We start from the raw sequence: 23,387 nt of genomic DNA on the forward strand, positions 1-23,387 counted from the left end.
CAGACTCCACCACCCCAGCTCTGCTTTGGTCTTAGGAAGGTCTCCCTGCTCAGGCTGAGAGGTCTTGACCAGAGCAGGGTGAAGCCAGCTCAATATCAGGTGCTTGCAACACAAAAAGCATCACCAAATTATCACTCTTGGCAGGCTCTGGCAGAGAACACGCTGCTTTCCTTCTCCCTGCTGCCTCACACCCGGGGCTCCAGCAGCTCAGGTGGCAGCAGGAACACTCAGCATCAATAAAAACGGGTTAGAATTCAAGGAACGTCCTTGCAATTACCGAGATAATTGCTACATTTCAGAACCAAACATTACTTAATGGCGCTCAATTATCTTGTGGCAGGGCCTGCAATGGCAGCAACTAATTGCTTAACTAAAGACTTTCTTCTTTCCACCCTGTGTAAACACGCATGCATGCAATTAGGCCATTGGTGCAGGGAGGAGAGGAGATACCTGTTGAGAAAAGAGGGGTTAAGTGGCAGCCACAGCCATGTTCCAAAGCTCACAGGACAGGTGTCTTGCCTCAGACTTTATAGGGATGTGAAGCAGAACCTCAAAAGCCCAGGAGGGAACAAGGATACAGGCTTTTTCTTCCTGTCTCTGAGCAAAGACCTCAAATGACTACACAATGTGACCAGTGCCCCTCTCACAAGCCTATAGGTCTGCCAGGCTCAGAGGCATGTCAGTAGCCTTTTCATAGTTTATAAGTCTGCAGAGTTCACAGATACTAACAAAAAGAAAAAACACAACTGCCTAAAAGCTAACAGAAGACTTCCCTTTGGTCACTTTCAAGCTTTTTGAAACCCTGCTTGCTCTTAACCTCATCACTGAGCATCTCTCTCATATGAAAGAGAAGCAAAGGGAGAACAGGTGCACTTTCCTCATTATTTGCCATTTCATCACTTCTTCACAATTCTCTACTTTCTTAAGAACACTCTTAAGCAGACCCTTTCACTTTGCTTTGACAAAGAATTACTCCTTGTCCCTTAGGTTCCTGTCCCTTCTCCCTGGCTTTTTCAGCCTCCCCTCTACTTGAGGTGCAAACATAAGACCCCAGATCAGGCCTTAACCCTTGTGAAAACACCAGGTCCTGGTTTCTACCCCTCACTGGTCATGTTTGTTTTGCTCCTCTGACCAGACAGGGTTCACCCAGAACCAGCCCCAGGCCTTGTATCCTGAATATGGGCCACCCTGGATCCAAGGGTTGTGCCAGTTCAGCTCTGCTCATCCTTTCCAGTCTCACATTTCTCAGACACGAATTCCCAAGGCCATTTTGCTGATCAGTTACCAGCTCAACTCCCTCCCTTTGAAGCCTCTCCTTGCTACTCTTAAGGACAGTTTTTTTCTACCATTCATTATAGTTTCCACAGAGGCAGTAAATAAACTAGGGTTGACTGTCCAGCTCAGAGCCCACCTTGGGGGCCTTCAGTTTGATGTAAAACTGTCTGTTCTCGCTCTGGTTTCGTATGTTTGTCTGTTTAACTTATAGTCACAGTTTACTCTCATCCTGTAAGTTACTGAACAGTCCTGGGAAGAGTCAAGACAAAGGCTTCAGGGTCACAAATTTTATCTTTCAAATCTCCATTTTCCTCTTTGCTACATAAGGAGCTTTCACAAGCTAAGGACATGGTCTTGTCTCCAGAACACCACACTAGTTTGTCCTCACTTCTCCCCATTGTTTTTGTCCTGTGCGTGCTCTTTGGACTTGTATTCCAGTTACAAGCTGAGAAAGGGGACAGGAGCCAGTGGGGTACTAAGACCTTGTGGGCTCAAACTGGTCACTTAAAAGAATCATAACCCAGCAAGGGAATAGTTAACATTCCCTAAAACTGAGGCAGTTTCATAGAACAGAGTTCAGTTTGCTAGCAACGCACCCTCTCCATTTTCACACGCACGCACATGGGCTAATTGTTTCACAGGAGTAACCTCACCTGCAATTAGCCACTGTTTCAAGTCTTTGATCTCTATAACTCTCCAGAGGACAGCAAGATTCTCACATGAAAGTGTTTTATTATTTTATTCCACATCTGGGAGTGACCCTATGCTCCTGGATTTATTTAAAAAAAAAAAAAAAAAAAAAAAAAGCTCTTACCTGATCTCAGCAATTCCCATTGAGCTGAGCAAGGCTGTGGCAAGTGGAAAAGCTCCCTTTGGGGGATGGTTCTCCCAGGTGTTAAAGATAAGTGAGTACAGCCCCCACCTGATGGCCTTGACCTGCTCTCTGAGCAGACTGCTGCTCTGCCAGCATCAAACCCATCCCGGAGATGGACTTTTTGGGGACATGTCTTGTCTTGCTGATTCACTTCCTAGGGTAAATTTATTTCTTTGAGCTATTGTCCAACTCACAGTTAAGGATCAGCACAGGTTGTTCCTTTCCAGGAGCCTACCTTAGCCAATGGATAGGAGACATCTGCATCTGATCCTGTAGCACCAGCTCAGGCCAGAGGGTGCACACAGCCCCTGAAGAGCCAGCTGCCTGATTTTGCCTGGCTGTTTTTCTAGGGAAAGGGATGGGGCAGAGCAGGTTGCTCAGAGGCCCAAGCCATAGGTCTGGTCCCAAAGAAAATAAAACATCAGGGCCTCAAGGCTCTTAATTAACTCTATTAGAGTGATAATTGTGGCCTGCCCATCCCCAGGGGAATGGAAAAAACCCTCCAGTGTGAGATGCATGTGAAGGTACTGGACTGAAACATGAATATTTTCACCCACTGTCAGCAGTTAGAAAGCAGTGGGGGGGTGGGAGGACAGTGAAAAGATCCTCAGCTCAAGGAGGTTCTGGTTTAGCACCAACATGTAGGAAACAACCTAGAAGTCAAAGAGATTTCTGTGAAGTGTATTTGCTTTTTGCAGGGCTGCTTTCGAAACATCTGAAAATTTTAACTATATCCTTTACAGTTCATTAGTGCACAGTAAAATATACCCTAACCACTTCCTTTTTGTATTTTTTTTTAATTAGATGTGGCTTAAAAATAAATCTCTCACATTTCCTTGCAAAAGAGCAGACAGGACAGTGCTTTAAGAGAGCCAGCACTGCTTCCATGCCTCTGTGCAAGAGCTGGGCTCCAGTGATGAGACTCTTTTCATCTCACAGGGATGTGCTTCCAGAAACTGGTTCAAGGGAGCAGGAGAGGTGTCGGGACTTTAGGAGAAATGACCTTTTTTCATCTGAGGCAGGAGATGCTGACCCCAGCCAGTCAGTGGGACAAGCACAGCTTTTTCCCCTGTCTTATGTGGTTGTGGACTCCCAGCACATGCTGATAAAGGAGGCTTTAGAAGACAGCCCAAAATGCAGTGCTGGCAGGGTGCAGACCTAGCAGGCTCCCTGGCTCTGCTTTTGGCAGCAGCTTCTCCTGCCAGCCACCCACCAGTGCAGGGTTCTTGTGTTTAAGCACATGGCACACCAAATTCAAAAATCTTTAGGCACCAGCTTAACTCATGGTCTTAGCCCTGAAATGTCTCTTTCACCTTCTTTGGTTGTAAAACCTACAGTGTCAGCCCACCACTTATAAAAGCCTCATATTGCAAAGACTCTCTGAAGTGTGGTTTGCCCCAGTTGTAAAAAAACCCCACAATCACAAATAATGTGTACTCAAAATAATCAGTTAAAGGTTGGCTTTCTGGCTTCTTCACTTTCAGGCAACACACATTTCACCCTTTCAAACTTTTCTAATCTGAGGGAACTAAAATTTCACTTTGATGTTGGTGAATATTGAGGTCAGAGAAGTGCAAGTGGCTGACTGGCCCTGGCTTAATGCACAACCATTCCCCAGCTGAAGCACAGGCTCATCCCCCTCCCACCCTGACCCAGCAGCTCAGCTCAGCTGATGGTGCAGCCACTCTTCAGCAGGAGAAGCAGGTTACTGCCACAGCCTGGACCCTCTGTCACGCTTCCAGGGCTGGCATGTCAAGGGGGAAGGGAAGGAAAGGGTAAATAACATGATTTTCCCAATTAAAAAATCACTGAGTGGTGACACTCAAACTCAGACTTTATTTTCATCTTTAAGCCCAAGAATCCTCTGGGATCCTTCATGCCTCTGCAGAAGGGATGAGCCCTTCTGCATTGGTGTTACTGCATCTCACTGAGGGCAGACCTTGTCAGCTGTTTCATCCTCTCCTTTCGTCTCACAGGCCCCTGACCTTCCCACGTGTCTGGCAGAAGTCAGAAAACCACGGTCTGTGCTGCCCTGGTACCTGCGGGTAGTGTTCGATAACAGGTGCTGTGAGCACAGGGCTGCTCCTGCCCTGACCCTCCTGCCAGAACACTGTCAGGCAGCTGCTCTCTCTGAACTGTACCCTGCTTAACAGAGGACAGTGCTGGCCTTTTTTTTCTCCTCCTCCTCCACTTGGAGCTCTTATTTCTCGCCTCCCACTGCAACAGTTATCAGAGGGTATATCCTCCACCTCTAGCTCAGCGTCCCTTTCCTCAGACTGGAAAGTCACTGATGATGGGGGTGGAGGTGGCAGCTTGTTCTCAGCTCATTAATCTATCACAAACCTCTGCAGCACGCTAGCTGCCTCCAGCCCTGATTCATTTTCAATCACAAAGGATGTTTGTGTTTGATTGGATATGCTGGATAAATGGTTCCAAGCTGTGAATTTCATTTCATCACTAATCACAGACACGGGTTGAAATCCTGTGCATGAAGTCGACAAGTGAACTTCCATTGACCTCCATGGCAAGGTGGGACACTGGTCACCCTGAAATAAATAATAATGTAAATTAGATCAAAGGGGTCTACAGGGAGGGGATATGCAACAAAAGCACATTCACATCATCCTTATCTTTAGTCCTGGTCTGTGGGTTCACATGTGAAGGGGATATTTGCTTCCCTGTATCTCTAGTAGCTGTGAAACAGAAACACATCATTAAGGATCCTCATAGTCCCAGCTCAGATAAATCCCAGGGGCTTCTAACCCAGCCCCAAGATACTCTTATAACATCAGTCAGACCTTTGAGCTTTGCTGGTAGCTTTGATATCCCAATGGATAAGGGATGCTTCTCCTTTGGACACAGAGAAATCTCTGCCCACCTCCAGCAGAAGCTTTCCCGTGGGGCTCTCACCATCCCTGGAAGTGTCACTGCAGGGCTTGGGGCTGGTGGCACAGCTTCAGCACTGCTCATTTTCCAGCAGAGGAGATGACTCAGACTCCCTTTCCAAGGACATAAAGGGTCCCCCCTCCAAACTGGTAAATCAGTCAGGTGTTCAACATGGAGCTCCTCCCAGGAATCAGGAGAAGCAAAAAAAGAGTTTAATTTCTTATTCTTTTCTCTTAAATGCTAGTGACTGTGCAGTAAGGGCTAGATGTGTATGACTGGCTCTTTTTTCACAAAGACCTCAAACCCCAAAGTCAGATCAGGGAAATCAGTTACAGGTTTCAGAGTTTCACTCAGCACCTCACTGTGCCCAGGGAGAGTTGTTCAGTCCTGTATGAAATCAGCTGTCAGTTCTCAGCCCAGCCCTGTAGTACAGCATCCTCTCTGAACAAAGCCCCTGTATCACACATAACATCAAACAGGAGAGATGGGGGGAGAAGGAAAGGGGAGGTAAACAGGTGACAGCAGGAATAGAGAAGAGAACAGGACACACAGTCATGACCTGTGCTTGTTACTAGTGCATCAATGCACATCTGCATTTCACAGCTTGTGGTCTGTGCTCTGGAGCTGCTGAAGGTCTAATGGCTTCTCCCACTGCTATGCCATGATGTGACATGTCCTTGTCTGGGCATTATAGGGACAGGAGGAAACTTTTATGGAAAAGCTGCTCATTATTAACCGTGCTCAGCAGGGCAGCGTCGGCGCTGCCTCCCTGACTGAGTGATGAACGGCTTCAGCACTGCAACCTCCACAAAAATGCACATCCCTGAATCTCTCCATGGCACCTCACTGGCCTCCAGAGTCTAATTCCTGAAATTAGGTACTAGGGCAGAGGTTTTTGGTTTCCAAACTAGACAATGTGCTGGAGAGTGGCCAGAGGCTGTGGGTACACCGAGCGAGGGTGGGGTAATTTGGGGGGAAGCTTTCTGCCTACAGGGAGAGCAGGATGCGTGAGAGCAGGCCTAGAGAGCTCAGCTGGAGCAAAAATTACCGGCAGATTATCATCTTGATAGCAAGATTTAGTGCAAGGAGGACCAGGCCAGGTGAGTCACCCTGCTGCTGCTGCCAGTCCTTGGGGCTGCTGATGGCTGTGATAACCCAGTGAGCAGAGAGCGGGGACCGGCAGGGAGATTGCCAGGTTAGTTATGGAGCTGGGCACTCTGGAATGTCAGCAGCTGCTGTCTGTGCCCCTTTGCAGCACCAGATACTGGAGGCCAGGGCCCCAGGCATGGGCCCCAGGCATGCCAGCTTTTGCCACTTGTCACTCGGGTGGGCTGCACCCTGAGCACAGTGCAGTCAATCCCACCCCAGGAATTGGGTGCTGCAGCAGACTCTGCTCCTCTGCAAGCTCCTCCTCTGGGGTGCACACGAGGAGCTGAACAGCTCCCAACCCCAACAGGGCAGCAGCTGAACCTGGCTCACCGAGCCATGGTGGAGCACCAGCAACTAAAACCTGTGGCAAGCCCAGACCAAAGATCTTAAACAGCTAAAGCAGAAGGGAATAAATTCCCCAAAACAAGAAACAGCCTCTCTGGTTGTTCTCAAGAACACCAGGCCCTAGTGAGACAGGAAGGCCTGGGCTCTGCTGTCTTCACTTCAGTCATTTGCTGCAGCAGATGAATGAGCTCAGATACTCGTGCTTTGCTTCAGAGTTTTACCCAGCACCTCAGATAGTGTCACATCAGGTATAGCTTTGACACCGTGGTCTCTAACCCTCGGTGTGGGTCTAACTAGAACTGGGATGGGCTCCCAAGCAGTCCTGCTCAGTCTATTAGCCAGGGAGCACATCACACCAGAGGGTGTGGAGGGGCCCTTGACACCAAAATGTTTTGACAATCGAACATCCCCAAGCAGCTCTAGGCATCAAGCACAGCTGATGCACGGGTGGCCAAAGCAGGTTTGAGCTGTCCAGAGCTACACAGACACATATCAGAGAGCTCAGCAAATCCTTCCTGAGAAGTGGTGTGAACTCTTGGGTTACTGCTGCACACAAAGCCAGCTGTCCTCTCTGCACACCCAGTGCCACCTAAGCTGGTGATGGGAGCCCCAGCCTGTGCACGCTGAGATTCTGGTGCACACTGGTGCTGCTAACAGCTTGCTTTTCAGGAGCCACATACACCCTACAGAGCACAGGAAAGCCATCACCCTCCACAGACCCTTCCACATGGCCAGCACTGCACCCACAGCCCATCCCACAGCAGAGAGAAACAGAGATTGCAGATGCTGAACAGTCCCTGCAGGCACGAGGCTCCACAGACCCCACTGTAACCCCCAAGGGATGGAGAGCTCAGACTGACACTATTGCAACTCCTGCTTAAGAGCAGAGATAGAGGCTGGCCCTGCTTTGCATCGAGGGTCTCTCTCCCATGGATGCACTCTAAGCCCAAACACATAATCCTCTGCTGGGGCTCCCATCTTCCCTTTGCTCTGGGTGGAAGTGGTGGCTGGATGTGATCAGGTGCTAAAATTTTTTTGGCCTGAAAAATCTTTAGATGTTGCAATTTGTTGCTCAGGGGCTGCAGCTGGACTAGATTAGATTACACTCTCTAACCAGAGAGATTTTTGCTGGGTTTCTCCAGCACCAAGCTAACCACAAATCATGAAACAGCAAGAAGACCTACAAAAATGTTCACATCTGAAATGCTTTCTCACAGAGAAAGTCCAATTAACAAAAAAGTCCCATGAGGTCAAAAGAGAAATGAAAAGTGATCATTTGGGTCAGAGATTGTACAGTGCACTTAGTATTGAAATGACTCACCCTGCTGCAGTCCAGCTGCAAGATTTCCTGTTTGCTTTGCCCTAATCTTTTGGTGTTTTACAGTTATTGGAATCATAAACTGAACTCCTACAATAGAAAATAGCTGGTGGTAATGGAGGTGGGGTAATTTCATGAATTAGCTGTGACAGAACAATGTGAGAAACATTATGGTCTTATTTTGGTTTAAATTTGGAGACAAAAGTACACCTCAGTCCTTATTTTATCGAAATGGCTTATTCAGCTCAAGAACATATTTTGCATCCCTATTTCCCCTGCTGCACAGTGGAATATGATGCCGTGCACTCTGCTTGTCATAGCTCAGATCCTGTCTTACATTTCTGTAATGCCTTGCATGCTGGAGAGGCTCGGCATGCTTCACAAACTGCTGTGTACATGGCCACAATCAGACATGCAGCCACTTCTGGGGTGGAAGGCAGCAAGAACTGTGTGTGCTGCACTGGGGGGGAATAAGATTCTGTCGTGGAAGAGATGTTTTTGCATAGCATGTCATTAACATCAATCTCTGAACACCCAGCAGGCTCCTGGCTACAAGTTTAGCTGCATCTCAAGGATTGGAAATTTTACTGCTGGGATGTGAACCTGTAGTCCCAGGCAATCTATTTCTGCCTAACCTCCTAGGCTGTCAGTAGCTGAGGAGGTACAGAGGAAAGTGCAGTGCCTGTGGCCCTGAGCACTGCCTGAGGCACTGGCTGGCAGCTGAAGAAGACCTGGTGTGCAGCCACACACCCAAGAGCTGTGCTGTGTGTCCTACCTCAGCCTGAATCACAGCTGCCAGCGGGAGTGAACACCTGGGTTTGCAGGGAATGCTGCACCCAGCTGCTCCTGCTCAGGAAACCACAGCCCTGGCTATGGTGTAGCTGAAACTCGGGTGTCTTTAAACAATGGGCAGACTGCAGCTATTTTTTAGAAGGCCTTTCCACTTTGCTGGGGTAAAGGTTACACAGTGGTTGGCTATAAAACGGTATCTCACATACTGAAAAAATCAATTGCTGCTGACACACGATAGCCCCGAGCCAGCTGATCCACCGCTGGTTCCCAGTGGCCATGAGGACACAACAGCCTCCCAAAGCAATCAACTGAATGTTCTGCATGCAAGGCCACAGGATGTGGGTACCCTGCAGGCTGGAGTTTGCTGGAATGTTAACTTAATTTCCTAAGCATGGATGTAGGAGTGAGAGGCCACTGGCAAGCCTGTGCACCAGCCTGTCTTTATGAGGTGCTGTGGCTGAACAGGGCTGAAGCTTCCCCTCCAAAGCCAGTGTCTGGATAATGAGCAAACAGAAGAAAATCATACTCTTTCCAGGTTCTGCCTTTCCTTGCCACCCTGCACCATCCCAGATGCTTCCTGTTCCTCAACAGCACCTTCCACCTTGAGACATCTGAGAGAGTGTTTCCTTTCATCTCAAAAAGCACATGTGGGCAGAGAGAAAACAAAGCTCTGATATCTCAGAGCCACATTTCTGCCTTGTGTATTTCTGTGCAGTGCCAAAAACCCATCAGGGTGGGCAGCTCTGGGATAGCTGCTATCCCCAGCCCTGATTCTTCTCCCTGACCACAGGCAAACGCAGCTCTGGTTTGGGCCAGGATCTTGTACCAGCCTCCAACGTCATTTGTTCCATCACCTGGACCTGTTGTTTTCAAATGTGCAAGGGGCCAAGGGATATATTTGTTGATAGTATGTATGTTGGTTACTACCAGGATTGCAGTTTTAAGGATTTTCCACATATCGTGTGTCCTGTGTCCGTCCATGTTGCAGTGCAGTGACCCAGACACAACACTGACAGCTGCAGGGTAAATAAATAAAAACAGAGTATTTTGATCTTGGAAGGGGAGGTGGTTTGCAGGGGAAGGGGGGCCAGGGTGTCAGCAGCCAGGACAGGGTGGCCACAGCTGTGATGGGAACAGATGCGGCGCAGGGAGCGGGAGCGGGGAATAGAGTTCTGCAAATGCAAGCAATGCTGGAGAGTCTTGGAGAATGGCACGCGTATTTGGGACAGGTGGGAAGTGTTTACATTGAAATAAGAAGGATGATGGCCTGACAGAATGCTGGTCATGTTACCTGTGACCCAAACTGACCGGCCACAGCTCTCGCAGGCCCAGAACATCTGAGACCAGCATTTCTTTGTCACAGCAGGGCCCACTGCATTCATGTAGGGTCCTAAGGAGTGGTAGGGCTGCTGCTGCTTGGAGGTGTTTCATCCCTCTCAAAGCAAGCTGATGTTGCCTCTAAGCCAGCCTTTATCCCTGTCTAGGTCGTGGTGGGTCTCTGTAGGGTCCCTGTGCAAGCCTTGAACAAGACCTGAGCCAGCAAACCTGTCAGTGTGGTCTCCAGCACAGCTGGAGCACAGCTGGCAGTGCCCAAGGACACATATCTGACTCACCCCAAACAGCAGCTCTGCTGTGGCTGGGCCCCAAGCTGGTTACATTGGTTTATTGGCTTTGGTGTTGGTTTTTGTTTTGGTTGTTTTGTTTGTGGTGGTTTTAGTTGGCTGTTTTTGTGTAAGTCTAACAGAAGCTGTTTCTCAACTGATGTTTAAATGATGAAACACTAGAGTTGCACACCCTTCAAGCTCTCAGAAGCTGCCAAGAGGAGCTCAGTGAGGCTCTTGCAAAGCAGGTAACTGGCTGAAGTGGCATTTGGGTACAGAGCCCAAATGTGCTGTGTGCCCTCTGCTGATGGTCATTAAAGACAGGAGGTTATAGGCCTTGTTGCAGAGGATCTTTGCAATGTTTCACTGAATTTCCTCCATCCAAAGGACTCATCACAACAAATGATGTGAACAAAATCCTTCTTCTGGCCCTTTATACCCTTTCCATAAAACGTTAAGGGCTGGGTTTTTCAAGAATCCCAGAGGCATATGTATCCCCATTTGAAATTAGTGGAGGGCTGCGAACCCATCTTGAAACCCCAACTAAAGGGGTTTAGCTGAGGCAGCAAAGGCAGACAGCATGGCTCTGTCACACCTGGATTATCCAAGGGTGGCAAGGAGACGTGTCCAAGGTCATTTGAAGTGGTGCACTGAAGAAGAGAGGCTAGAGGATCCATCTCCTAAGCCTCCAGTCTGCCTCCAAGCTTCCCTTCTGCTCCTGGCTGCTTGCTGACTCGTGAGACCCATGGGAGAAGAAATCCTTCTGACTGCAGCAATGCCACAGGAGGATGCTTAAAGGCAGCTTGCAAGAAAGTTTGAGCATTTCTAATCAAGTTGGAGAAAGGCTCACAAACACAAAGTCATGTTGAGAGACATTCCCTGCATTTATTCACACCCTAGCCCCTAGATAAAAATGGCTTTGTATGTTAAGTTTAGGACCACAGAAAGTCCCAGCGGATAGCAAGGGATTATCACAAAAGGGCAGCAAGGCAGTCAGAAAGAGCCTGAGGGACATTTTGTACGATTTCCATGAAGAGAATAATTAATTCAAACTGTATACAGAGAGCTCTGGGAGTGTCCACTCTGGAGATGTTCAAAGACTCCTTTGCTGCTTTGGGCTCACTTTAAAATCGAGTGTCCTAAAAAACCACTTCAGCTATGCTTTTCTTTTCAGTTGTACAGAATGCTTGAATGCCAAGGGATCAGGGAAAACTTTGTTATTAAAGAGCTGCAAGACTTTAACAAGGTACAGAGTCATTAGAAAGCTGTTGAGTCATGAAAATACTCTCAATAATTTGAAATTAATGTTTAGTGTGGGCTGTTCCATAAAAATGCTTGGATATCGTGGGCATGGATACTAAAGAAAAGCCTTAAGGCCATGACTACATGAGCAAGTTACCACAAGGGGAGCGAGGGTGTAATTTTAGAGCACACCACTCATACAGAGGTAACTTCCCTTTCTCCAGCTCTTGTCCTGGGACCAGGGAAGGTGGTTAAGTCCTTGCTGAACATGGCACAGGCTGTCTTTTGAAGGCTGCTGGCTGAGGGCATGCATGTGGCTGGGTACAGCAGAACAGATAAGGTGTAGTTAATCTGTGCAATAACTGATCTGATCTTTAGTAATTTTGCTCTCCAGCAGAGATGCAAGGATGGATGGACTATGTATAGCAGCCAATGCTGTAGGAATGGACAATCAGATAATCAAGAAGGTAAATAGAAAGGGCTGGACCTTAATGTGAAGATTATGTTTCATAAGAACACACACACACATATATATATATATATATATATATATATATATATATATATATAAATGTTTGCAAATAACAAACAAGGCTGTAGTTCCCCTATACCAGCAGCTCTATTGACAAGGCCGGGAAAAATAACAAACTAACAAGTGTTTCCTTCTTTCTTTTCCAGAAAAACACAATTATCTGAATTTAGTCTGCTTCTGGTAGTCTGTCCTTTCTTTTCCATTTTTGATTGTGCCAGGCAAAGTTCATCAGGTTTCATTTATGATTTGTAAAACTTATTTGTGGAGTGTGTTCCTGATAAAACAGGGCTTCTATCCAAATGAACAGTTCATCCTAGAGCCTGGCCTGAGCCTGTCCAGTGCTAAGTGGAGAAATACTGTCTTTCTAACACAAGACCAGAGTATCATGGAGATTTTTATTTTCAACACAGTAATGATCATTGTCTCTCTCTTCTCTTCTCTTCTCTTCTCTTCTCTCTTCTCTTCTCTTCTCTTCTCTTCTCTTCTCTTTCTCTCTCTTCTCTTCTCTTCTCTTCTCTTCTCTTCTCTTCTCTCCTCTCCTTCCTCTCCTCTCCTCTCCTCTCCTCTCCTCTCCTCTCCTCTCCCTCTCCTCTCCTCTCCTCTCCTCTCCTCTCCTCTCCTCTCCTCTCCTCTCCTCTCCTCTCCTCTCCTCTCCTCTCCTCTCCTCTCCTCTCCTCTCCTCTCCTCTCCTCTCCTCTCCTCTCCTCTCCTCTCCTCTCCTCTCCTCTCCTCTCCTCTCCTCTCCTCTCCTCTCCTCTCCTCTCCTCTCCTCTCCTCTCCTCTCCCTCTCCTCTCCTCTCCTCTCCTCTCCTCTCCTCTCCTCTCCTCTCCTCTCCTCTCCTCTCCTCTCCTCTCCTCTCCTCTCCTCTCCTCTCCTCTCCTCTCCTCTCCTCTCCTCTCCTCTCCTCTCCTCTTCCTCTCCTCTCCTCTCCTCTCCTCTCCTCTCCTCTCCTCTCCTCTCTCTCTCTCTCCTCTCTTCTCTCTTCTCTTCTCTTCTCTTCTCTTCTCTTCTCTTCTCTTCTCTTCTCTTCTCTTCTCTTCTCTTCTCTTCTCTTCTCTTCTCTTCTCTTCTCTTCTCTTCTCTTTCTCTTCTCTTCTCTTCTCTTCTCTTCTCTTCTCTTCTCTTCTCTTCTCTTCTCTTCCTCTTCTCTTCTCTTCTCTTCTCTCTCTTCTCTTCTCTTCTCTTCTCTTCTCTTCTCTTCTCTTCTCTTCTCTTCTCTTCTCTTTCTCTTCTCTTCTCTTCTCTTCTCTTCTCTTCTCTTCTCTTCTCTTCTCTTCTCTTCTCTTCTCTTCTCTTCTCTTCTCTTCTCTTCTTCCTCCCACTAATTATTTTGAAGAAGGGAGAGCTGTAAGTGTATTTCCTATCCAGATTTTGGAAACTGCTTATACCTCCTCTTGTAAAAATATAGAGCTTCACCAAGAGAGTCCTGCTACTGCTCAGGTAAGCAAGAGGAAGATCAGTCCTCCAGGGCAGGTGAGTAATCCTGATGTTCAGACCATCTCTACAGTCTCTCCTTCCATCCAGATTGATGTTATCAACGTTTGGGGAGTGAAAGAGGCTCCAAAGGAAGCCATGAGCCTGATGAGTACAGCAATCAGCTTTCATTGCCTCTGACAAGCTAAAGACTTTATTAGACAAGAGTGCAGCCTTTGGAAGGCTGTATTATACTCAGCAATAACACCCCTGCACAACCCTCTTCTTGCAGGTTGAGAACTCAGGGTCCCATAACCCAGCTTGCCTCCTTCCCCTGTGGGCTGGCCTTAGGTCAGGGTTGTAGGATCTCACTGGCACATGGCACCTTACCCAAAGCAAAATTCTGAACATAAGGTTATAATCCTAAATGCCTGTTTATATGCCCCAAGCCAAGACAGAACTAAGGTACCTGCTGAAGGCCTGGCCTGTACTGCGTAAGTTTTGCAGGCATTGCACAATATTTTGTGTTTTCTAGGTGTGAAAAGGGGAAGAGGATGAATGGGAAGGGTGGGAGGACTATGAATGCCCTTTCTGGCCAAGGGCAGAGGGATGTGTTTTGGGGCTGTCATACCTTTGGCTGAAGAGAATCAAGTTGTGGTGGTGCTGCTCAGCGTTCCTCATACTCCTTGTGGAAGCAGAGAGAGAATGCAAATCCCAGCCAGCACAGTGCCTGAAATGACACAGAAACTGGGAAGAAATTATGCTTCCCTTGCTAGGAAAGAATAACTCATATTTCTACACTTGCCCAGCTCTACACTTAGGAAATATTGTTCTGATGGTGGGTGTCTGTAGGCATCTGTTTTCTTGAGGTGCTTGTTACACCAGTGTCTCAAGAGTTAAACTACCTGGAAGAAGGGGATTTTAGCAGAGGATCTCGAGTGGTGAACATTATCAGCAGAGTTAATCTGTCACATCTTTCCTGGACTGTGCATACCACGCTCCACCACTCTGGCGTGTCACGGCCTGCCTTGTTACAAGATGTGCTGAAGCTGTAGCCAGCCATGGTTTGGCACCTCAGCAAACCTCCCGATCCAAGAAAATACGGGAAGGAGAAAATAATAGTGCCATTCTCAAAAAGAAAAAACCCTACATGCACAGACCAACCCACCTTAGAAAAATCAACCAAAACTTACCCCTAGACTTCTAAGTAAGTACCAAAATAGAATTTTTTAAATACAACTTTAGAACAAACCTGTTTGAACTAAAGGGGAACTAGACCCTTGATTGCACATCACTAAGGGATGCCAAATGGCTCAAAATACAGAGTTTTTCTCTCATATTCAGACACATACAAACTTTAAAAAAAAAGTATTTGTTTTCCTGGTTCCCATTTCCCACTTCTGGCAAGAACTCGGCCAGCAGCCAGGCTGACCTGAAAACATCCTGTGTTATCTGAGCTTGGAAATGCAGCAGACTCAAGCTGGAGCCATCCTTGGAGCTGACTTGGAGAGCCCACACCCCAGTGCAGACACTGGACTGCAGACACCAGATGAGAGGAAAGGCCCTTGGCCCTATTGTTGTTGTTGAGCTCCTGGAAAGGAGCTAGTGAGAGGAAAAATCTTCTGGATAGGATAAAAAAAACTCTCACAGGAATGGATGATCTCACTTGTCCACACACACACACCCAGATGCACAAATATATATAATTAACTGGAAAATACTGTGTGGTACAAAGGTTTCTTCAGCTTGGGATCATCACAGTTGGGCTAGTTAAGGTTGGTACAACCATAACAAAGATTACTTCCCACACATCTCCTGCTAAGAGCCCTTCTACCACATCACAGCCTTTTAGTAGGCATTTATATCTGCTGATAGGTACCTCTATGCTTTTCACACAGAAAAAACTAGGCATGTGATACAATTATTAAATGTACATGTAACAGCCCATTTAGTCATCAGTGGAGCAGATGGGCTCTGTGTGCACACTTGCTTTTATATGGACAGTCTGTGGACCCCTTTAAATGGTCACAAGGGTGTATAAGGGACAGGAAACTAAAAGACTGTGCTTTTTGAATACCATAAAGAATAAAAACAAAAGGAAGAATAAAACCAAAAGCCACTCAAGGCAGATCCATCTGGTTTTGCCTCTGTGCAGGACATCTGTGGTGGAACAAAGGGAGGACCACTGAGAGTACTGTGGGATTCTGGAGTTTCTTAAGCAGCCCCATGACAACCTGGACACAGTTCCAAAAAGCAGCTCAACTTACAGACACAAGTTATCAGTGTCAAAGGTGTCACAAAACATCTCCTGCATCTCTTTCCCCATTTCCTAGACAATGCTTGCTAAGGGACAGACCAGAGTGCTCCTCAGAGCATGGCTGAGACTTTACCAGCTCACCAAAGCTGCAAAACCATTGCCAGGAACTGCTGGGCTGCCATATCACAGGACAAACAAGTCCTTGCTCCATCTTGTTCCAAAGATGATATATATATGTACGCATATATATATATACAAATATGTATAGATATTTATATTTTTTTTATAATCTAGGCTTGTTTCTTTTAAAAATGAAACACATATGCCTCTATTTGTTTTGTGATTTGGTTGGATTTTTTGGGCTTTTTTTGCTGGGTTGTTGCTTGGGGGTTTTGGGGGTTGGTGGTTTTTTGTTTGTTTGTTTGTTTTTTGGGGGTTTTTGGGGGGGTTTTTTGAAAGGGGGGCAATTTGTTTAGGTTATTGTTTTGTTCTATGAAAAGCTATTAAGCATTCCCACATACTTTCCACTCATGCTGAAAATGAAGTTGTGTCCTTAAACAGAGCTAGTGCTACCCATTGTTTCCCCCTCGGAGGTGCACACAGGCATCCATCCTTTTCCTTACAGAAGGCCCACACAACATTTCTTAGAATTATGCAAGGACTAAAACTACCTTAATAAAACCAAGGACAGCAAGAAAGGAGGTATGTTACCTCTGCTTTGATAACTCCAGAAGGCACTTTGTGCTTGTAGCATTAACTGGAAACAGTTTGCTGCCTCCAGTGTCCTGCCAGAGCAGGAACTGCTCCGTTGTTTGTCTCGCCCTGAAGAAGTGGGACAGTGTTTCCCAACAGGAAGTCTTGTCTGGATCCCAGACAGAGAGGACTCAGGAGCATCAGCCCTCAAATAACCCAGCCACTCACTCATCCCAGCCCTTCACACCTTGAAGAAAACTCACCATCACAGCTGTAGGTTTCCATCCAGCTTCCCCAAGAAACAGTTAACGTAATCCCTCAGAAGAGATATTAACGTGAGAAGCCAAGAATGGTTATTTTTTAGGTAACGAGAATGCCCCAAATTTTACTGGTGTTACATAACTTTTAGCTTCTTGTTCCAAGCCCCAAGCTACTGAAAAGCTTCTCTGTTTTTTAGGACTACAGGTCATTCCTTTCTCTGTGTCCAAGCTGCTCTTCCAATATATTTTTAAACTGTATGCTTGTTTCCAGTGAGTGGACTCCAAGTGACAGGAAAAACTCTGTAAGAGAGATTGTCTTCTTGCATATAAATCTTACTTTGAAAGGAGACAGTATTTTTGGAATTCAAGAGCTTTTTTTTTCCTCTGCAATATTTTTCTTCTGCCACTTACAGAAATACTTTCTCTGTAGAAGGAAGTTGCTTAATCAACTCTAAACTGAAGCAGGAGGCACAAGGCAAAAATGTCCTTTCTAACCCACATATATTGGATGGAGGAGGTATTTTCTTTTAGACTGTTCAGGACATTATTCATTTGTCTACATCTAGGCATGCAGGATTTCTGTTAGGGAATGCTACATCTCCTCTAAATACAATAGAACACAAATTTTTGGTTGTTTGGTCTAACTCTAAAATGCCCTAGGATGTCAGTGCTTCACCTAATCCTAAATCAGGAGGATTGGCCCTCATGGTATAAACAACTCAGAGACACTTTGAGGTTCACCGACCCATTTTAAGAGTCTTGACCAAAACATTATTTATTACTGGTTACTCAAACAACACAACAAATATAAACTTGCAAGAATGAGTTGGGAGTGTCAAAGGCAGAAAAGTTCTACCCCAAAGGCTTGTTCTTTATACAAACTCGATGGAAAGAAGGAGCACAACACAATGATGAGAAGCTCAGAAAATGGCTTAGCATCTCAGACAGTGGACAGGTTTCAGATGGGTGCAAACACACTCCTAAAGCCAGCTCCTCACCCTTGATGGCTCCTTGCATCCATCTCCTTATACACTGCTGTTCTGATGGACTGGCTGCTAGAGCTCCTGATGAATGCTGTGCCTATCACCAGGATCTGGAAGCAGCCCAGAACAGGAGAACAGCTAGCAGACCCTCAGCCACACAGTTAGAAATCACTTAGAATCTCCTCTTTTTGTTGAAGCCTGGTGCTGTGGGCTTTTCTTCACTAAGGAGCCCAACTTATCCCCACACAACAGGTAATGATCTCATGCTTGGGCAAAGGAGACATCAAGATATTTGGGGACTTTGTGTGTAACTGATGGTAGCTCTTAGTAGGGTCTGACTTCCTAGAGAGAGATACAATCTTTGCTCAGCACTGTGCCCAGCTGGCTGCACTGAGCACACTGAGGCACACTCCAGGTGTACAGTTCATTATAAGAAGAAGAGGGATACATAAAAATTCAAGATGGGGCACTGACTTGATAGTTGAATGTTCCTTTCTCAACCCCAGAAACAACAGAAGACCTGGAAGACACAGAGACCAGTACAGAACAAAACCAGCTTTCTCATCTGTTGATGTTTTACATGGCCACATCCAACACAAAACCAGGGAGAGGGATTCAGCTTGCCTTACAGTGCAGGATCTCCAGCCAACCTGAGCACTGTGGGCTTGTGTTGCAGCTTCTGGAAAAGAACAGGCATCTTTTTAGGGCAGATTAGCCAGGCTTGTTTGGGCTGTCAGGTTAAAATGACTCAGCCTCTAGCCACACCTCTTGCTTTCTGCTTGTTAGAAGGGGTGTCTTGACAGCTCAGGTAGGGGTTGCTGTGTCCACATTCAGTGGGATTAATCCCTGTTGGAGTACCACAAGCTGACACCACCTTGGTGAGCAGGGCAGAGGGCTGGGAACAGGCAGAAGAGGCTCAGACCCCATGAGGGTTCAGTGGTCTCAGTCCTCAATGACTTGCACAGCCACACTGGCTGCAAGCAAAAAACAGTGCCCAGAGCCCAGCTCTCCTCTGCTCCTCGGGTATTTTGGTAACTGTCGTTCCCCTCCAGGAGCTCTGCAGGGGCAGCAAGGAGCCACATGGCAAGGAGGGCCAGTGCTGATGAATGCCCCGATTAACCTCCCTGATGGACAGGCTTCTCCAAGCCTTATAAAACTCCCAGCATCTGGATGAGAACAGGAACACTGCCCTTGCTGCCATGTGGTCTCCAGGGCAACAGCCCCAATGTGTACACAACAGGACCATCAGGTAGCTGTTTCTGTGTCACTGATCATCACAGCCTTTTATTCCTGGCATAGGACAGGGAGATGAATGAGGTTGATATGAAAAATGGCACCACCCTGCTGTAATGGAGATAATTCCTCAGTGTCATTCTCCAAAGCTATGTGTCTACATACACACACACACCTCACTGCCCCTTGTCTCAGATTCTCTCAGTTGTACCAGCACTGCTTACCTTTAAAGGTACCTTTTAATTTTGTTTTCCTTAAATTAATTTTCACTACTTGTGGTCCAATCTTAGTGATGTCCACCTGTAGCAAAGAGCATTAGAAATCACGTTTATGTTTGGGAATGGACTCAAATGGTTTGACTGGATAGTAGTAAGTGAATAGTTTTCATAAAAATGTCTAAATGCAAACCAAATTTGGAGTCCAGCCCTGTGTCCATTTGCAATCAATTGCTTCCACAGCCAGGTCCCAAGAGTAACTCAAGATATTTCCAGTGAGAGAATAAGCAAGGTATGGAAGATCCTGCGGACACACTGCCTGTCCTAAATGCAAAAAGGACTCCAAAGAGAGGATTTAACAAATGAGATTTAATGCCTCACCCAGCCAGCATTCATGTGAAGACCTTTACACTCCATGAACCAGGTACAGTGATTTCAATGAGCACCCTGGTGCTCTTGCCTGATACCCAGTAGGTTTCCAGTGGTCCAAACTTTGGGAAGCACTGTCAAACAGCTTGTTATAGTCTTGCCACATATATCAAAGTTGAAATAGCTGTTGGTACCTGAGGCTATCATGATGACCATGAACTTAATCAATGAAGGACTTTTCAAGCACTTCCCAGACACATGAAGAAAGAGCAGCCCTGGAAGCCAAGGCACAAGGAATGCACTAACAGGTAGGTATAGAGGGACTTGTGCAGAAATATCTGCATGTGCATGTGTGAGGGGAAAAGACAAGATGAACTAATCCCTTTCCTCGGGGCTATGTCTTTACTATTTCAGACTGGCACGTGTCTCCTTTGTTTTCGATAAAAGGTAATTATATCTGAAATGTTAAACTGTAAATCCATCACATAATTAAGGGAATTCAAACTGCACAGAACTCTGGGAACATTTAAGGATGGATTAGGGACAGGGACTCAGAAAATCACAGTCTATGTTTTCCATTCCTTGACTCAAAGGCTCAGGGAGTTTACTGCTTTCCCCAGGGACTGTCTATCTCCCCACCACAAGATAAAGGAACCACAGGCTGATTCCAGGGAGAATCACTAGTGTACTGTGGTGGAACAAAACAGTCTTCAGAGAGGGGTTTATGGCTTGTGTTTCCTTTAATTTTTTTTGACCCTTCTTATCACTAAACAAAAGCTTGTGGTCTTTCCTAGATAATCACATTTAAGCTCTTATAAAACCACATGCCTGGATAAAGCAAGTCTTATGCAACTCAGATGAAGCTGGTTTTCCCCAGTGTCATTATTATTGAAGAAATCTATCATATTTTACAGCAAAGCCCAAAATGCAAAGTGCTTAATTAAAAATACAGATGAAGCACTGTGTTTCCAAATCCTCCCACCCCTCTACCACTTGTATTTGCAAACAAAAGAAGGAAAAAAAGGAGTAGTACTAAAAAAGGAGACTCATTTTTTCCTCATAGGATCACCAGTGACACTCAGCTCCCGTGGGCAGTGAAGGAGGGAGTGCCTGGGCTTATCCCACAGTACTGCATGGAAGCCTCTCCAGGACAATGCTGGAGTGGTGGTTATGGTAAAAGCAGGGATTCAAGCCATGGAGGCCTTAAATGCAGGCTCTGATGCCCTGCATATCTCTCCCTATTGCTGGCTGCTGGCCAAGGCATCAGTCCTTGCTTAGAGTGAGCTTGGCCCTGCTGCTACTGGGAAGGTGCACATCTGTGCACAGCTGGCCTGGGCTGCCACGCCAAAAGAGAGGAAGGCACCATGTGCTTCCTTACAGAAAAGGGAGGAGAGGGTGGTTTGAGCACAGCTTCAGACACTGGCTTCACCACAACGACAGGGCAGACATCAGGAGCTAGAGATTGTTTGGGTCCTGCTGGGTCTGTCCTGTTCTTGGTGTCCAGGTGATCTGTATCAACATCACGAGCAGAGGCAACAGTCATTTGCACCTTTCTCCCCAACAGCTCTTTCCAAACATGAACAGAGAGTGATTTTTGGGGGCTGATCTTTGGGCAAGGAATGCTATTACTTACACCACAGTCACCTGGGATAATATTTATTACTGATAAGCTTTCGTGGGGCAAGCTCAGGCAAAAGAGATCAAATCACTGCTTCAGGGCAGCCCATGACTTATAACTGCAGAAATGCCCACACCACAAAAAGTTAAATGCAAAGTGGAATATGAGTGTACAGGGCTTGACTCAGAAACTGTAAGATTTGGTGAGGTATTTTTATTTTACTTTGGGGTGTACATGGGTCATATTCTGCATAAGTGTAAGGGCTAGAAACACATTATGGACTGGTTGGGTTTTTTTAAATGAGAACTCAACTTAGATATCAACAGTTTTTGGGGTTTTTTTGTTGTTGTTTGTTTGTTTGTTTTTTAATAGCAGCACAGTTCAAAATTCAGAATGAAATTATGAGAACTGGCTACATAATAACTACTGCTCCAACTTCTGCATCCAGTATTGCAAAAATGTTGATTAAAAGCTAGACAACTTTCTTCCACTCACCACATTTGGATTGTTAAACAACCCAAATATCTTCACATATCAAGTATCATCCAATATTACTTGAAACCTTTTGACTGGCGTGGATTTGTTTCCTTGCTGGAATAGGAGGAACAAGTACTCCACCCTTTCTTTTAAATAGACTTAAAATGTATCATTGAAGTTACTTGGAACAGGGTGCAGTGACCATCAGGAAAGGATTGACTGTAACAAAATCTTTGTGGGGTTAGAAACTGGGCAAGCTGGTCATTTAAACTCTGTGACGGGTCATTTGCCTGTAGCAAATCAACTTTTCCAAAAACCAGCCTAACTGGGTGTTTCTACCTTGAAGGGGTTACATGAGGAATTCTGCTGTTGCTGGAAGATGCCCCGATGGAAATGCCTCCATAAAGTTTTTAAGGAGCCACCAACTCGGCCAGAGCGGACGGGTGGACTGCAGACTGGGATTTATTTAGTGAGAGGCGTGAAAAGCCAGCAATCCAGCCCAGCATTCCCTGGATTTTGTCTCTGGCACAGGAAGGGTTTGCATGTTTCCCGCTTGTGGCTTCTATTTTAGCCTGTGTTCATTGCTGGGATGCTTGGACACAGCTGTGCCGGTTCATTAACTGCCCAGCATGTCACTCAGCCCAAGCAAATGGCTTTGGGGTGGTGTTTTCCAGTGACCTGAGGGGAGGGTGACCTCTCTGTGAGGAAGGGAAGGTGTTGGTCTAGGAGGTATTTGATAATCTCCTGAGATACATTTAAAATTAGGAACGAAGAAGAAGACTCAAGCAGGAGCAAGGCAGATTCCCACAGCAAGAAGGCTGGGACTCAAATGAACATTTTAGGAATAATCCTCAGCCTATGAGAAACCATAATGAGACATGACCCAAGACCACAAAGTGATCAATGGACCAATATCCCCTTTGTGTTACAGCTAATAGCTGCAATAGAGAGCTCACTGCTCCTGTGGTTTTCCCTGTAGGCTCAGAACTGAACTGTTTGAGGACACTAACTGGACACCAAGAACGAGGGAAATGGATCTACAATATCCCCACCCTTTTCTGGTCATTACATCCTGCTCTCGGGTGAGAGCCATTCACAAAATTAGAGCATGCTCAAGCCTTGCCCTTGAATGCTTTGGTTTGGAAGGTGCCCTGCCCTGTTCCAGAAGCTGTGTCAGGGACGTGCTGAGCTGTGCAGCTGCTAGTTGGGTGCTGCTTCCAAAGAAACAGGGTCCACATCCTGCTGCAAGTGACTCATGCTGAGATCATCCCACTCAGGAAGACACAGAAGGAGCTGTCTCTCTTCCTCCCTCTTCCTCCAGCAAGGACTCGTGGCACGGAGGAGCAAAGCAGGTGCTGTGAGTGCCGAGGTTTGGGGCTTTTCCGTGCAGAGGAGAAGAGACAGCCCCTAAGGAAGGTGTTGTCTGCCAGCCCATGCTATGGCATCTATCACACTGACAGCCCTTGGCTGGGAGAAGCATCCCTGGCATGCCTCTGTTCCTTCCCTGAGCCCGGCTGTAACCCCTGCAGTGCCCTGCCACAGTGCTGCCCCCTGCTCCTGCCTACATGGGCATTAATACAGCGCCCAGGGACTGCTCACTTCAGCCTCCCCGTGGGCATTAATACAGCCCCAGGGACTGCTCACTTCAGCCTTTCCATAGGCATTAATACAGCCCCAGGGACTGCTCACTTCAGCCTTTCCATAGGCATTAATACAGCCCCAGGGACTGCTCACTTCAGCCTTTCCATGGGCATTAATGCAACCCCCAGGGACTGCTCACTTCAGCCTCCCCATGGGCATTAATACAGCCCCAGGGACTGCTCACTTCAGCCTCCCCATGGGCATTAATACAGC

The 23,387-nt window shown here is 46.6% G+C and overlaps 1 long non-coding RNA gene across 6 annotated transcripts in view; it reads right to left on the reverse strand.

Moving 5' to 3' along the window:
- Positions 1-3,887: 3,887 nt before the first annotated feature.
- Positions 3,888-23,387, reverse strand: part of LOC134556235 (uncharacterized) — a 73,291-nt gene continuing 53,791 nt past the window's right edge. For 2 of the 6 annotated variants that reach the window (XR_010081625.1, XR_010081624.1), the window contains exons 9-10: positions 14,060-14,158; positions 3,890-4,695 (exon numbers count right to left, since the gene is read on the reverse strand). This is a non-coding gene — a long non-coding RNA (uncharacterized LOC134556235). Of the gene's footprint in view, positions 4,696-14,059; positions 14,159-23,387 lie in introns of all 6 variants that reach the window. The other 4 variants (XR_010081623.1, XR_010081621.1, XR_010081626.1 and 1 more) reach the window with 3 other exon arrangements.

Source organism: Prinia subflava, chromosome 11 (genome assembly GCF_021018805.1).
Source record: "Prinia subflava isolate CZ2003 ecotype Zambia chromosome 11, Cam_Psub_1.2, whole genome shotgun sequence".
Taxonomy (NCBI): Eukaryota; Metazoa; Chordata; class Aves; order Passeriformes; family Cisticolidae; genus Prinia; species Prinia subflava.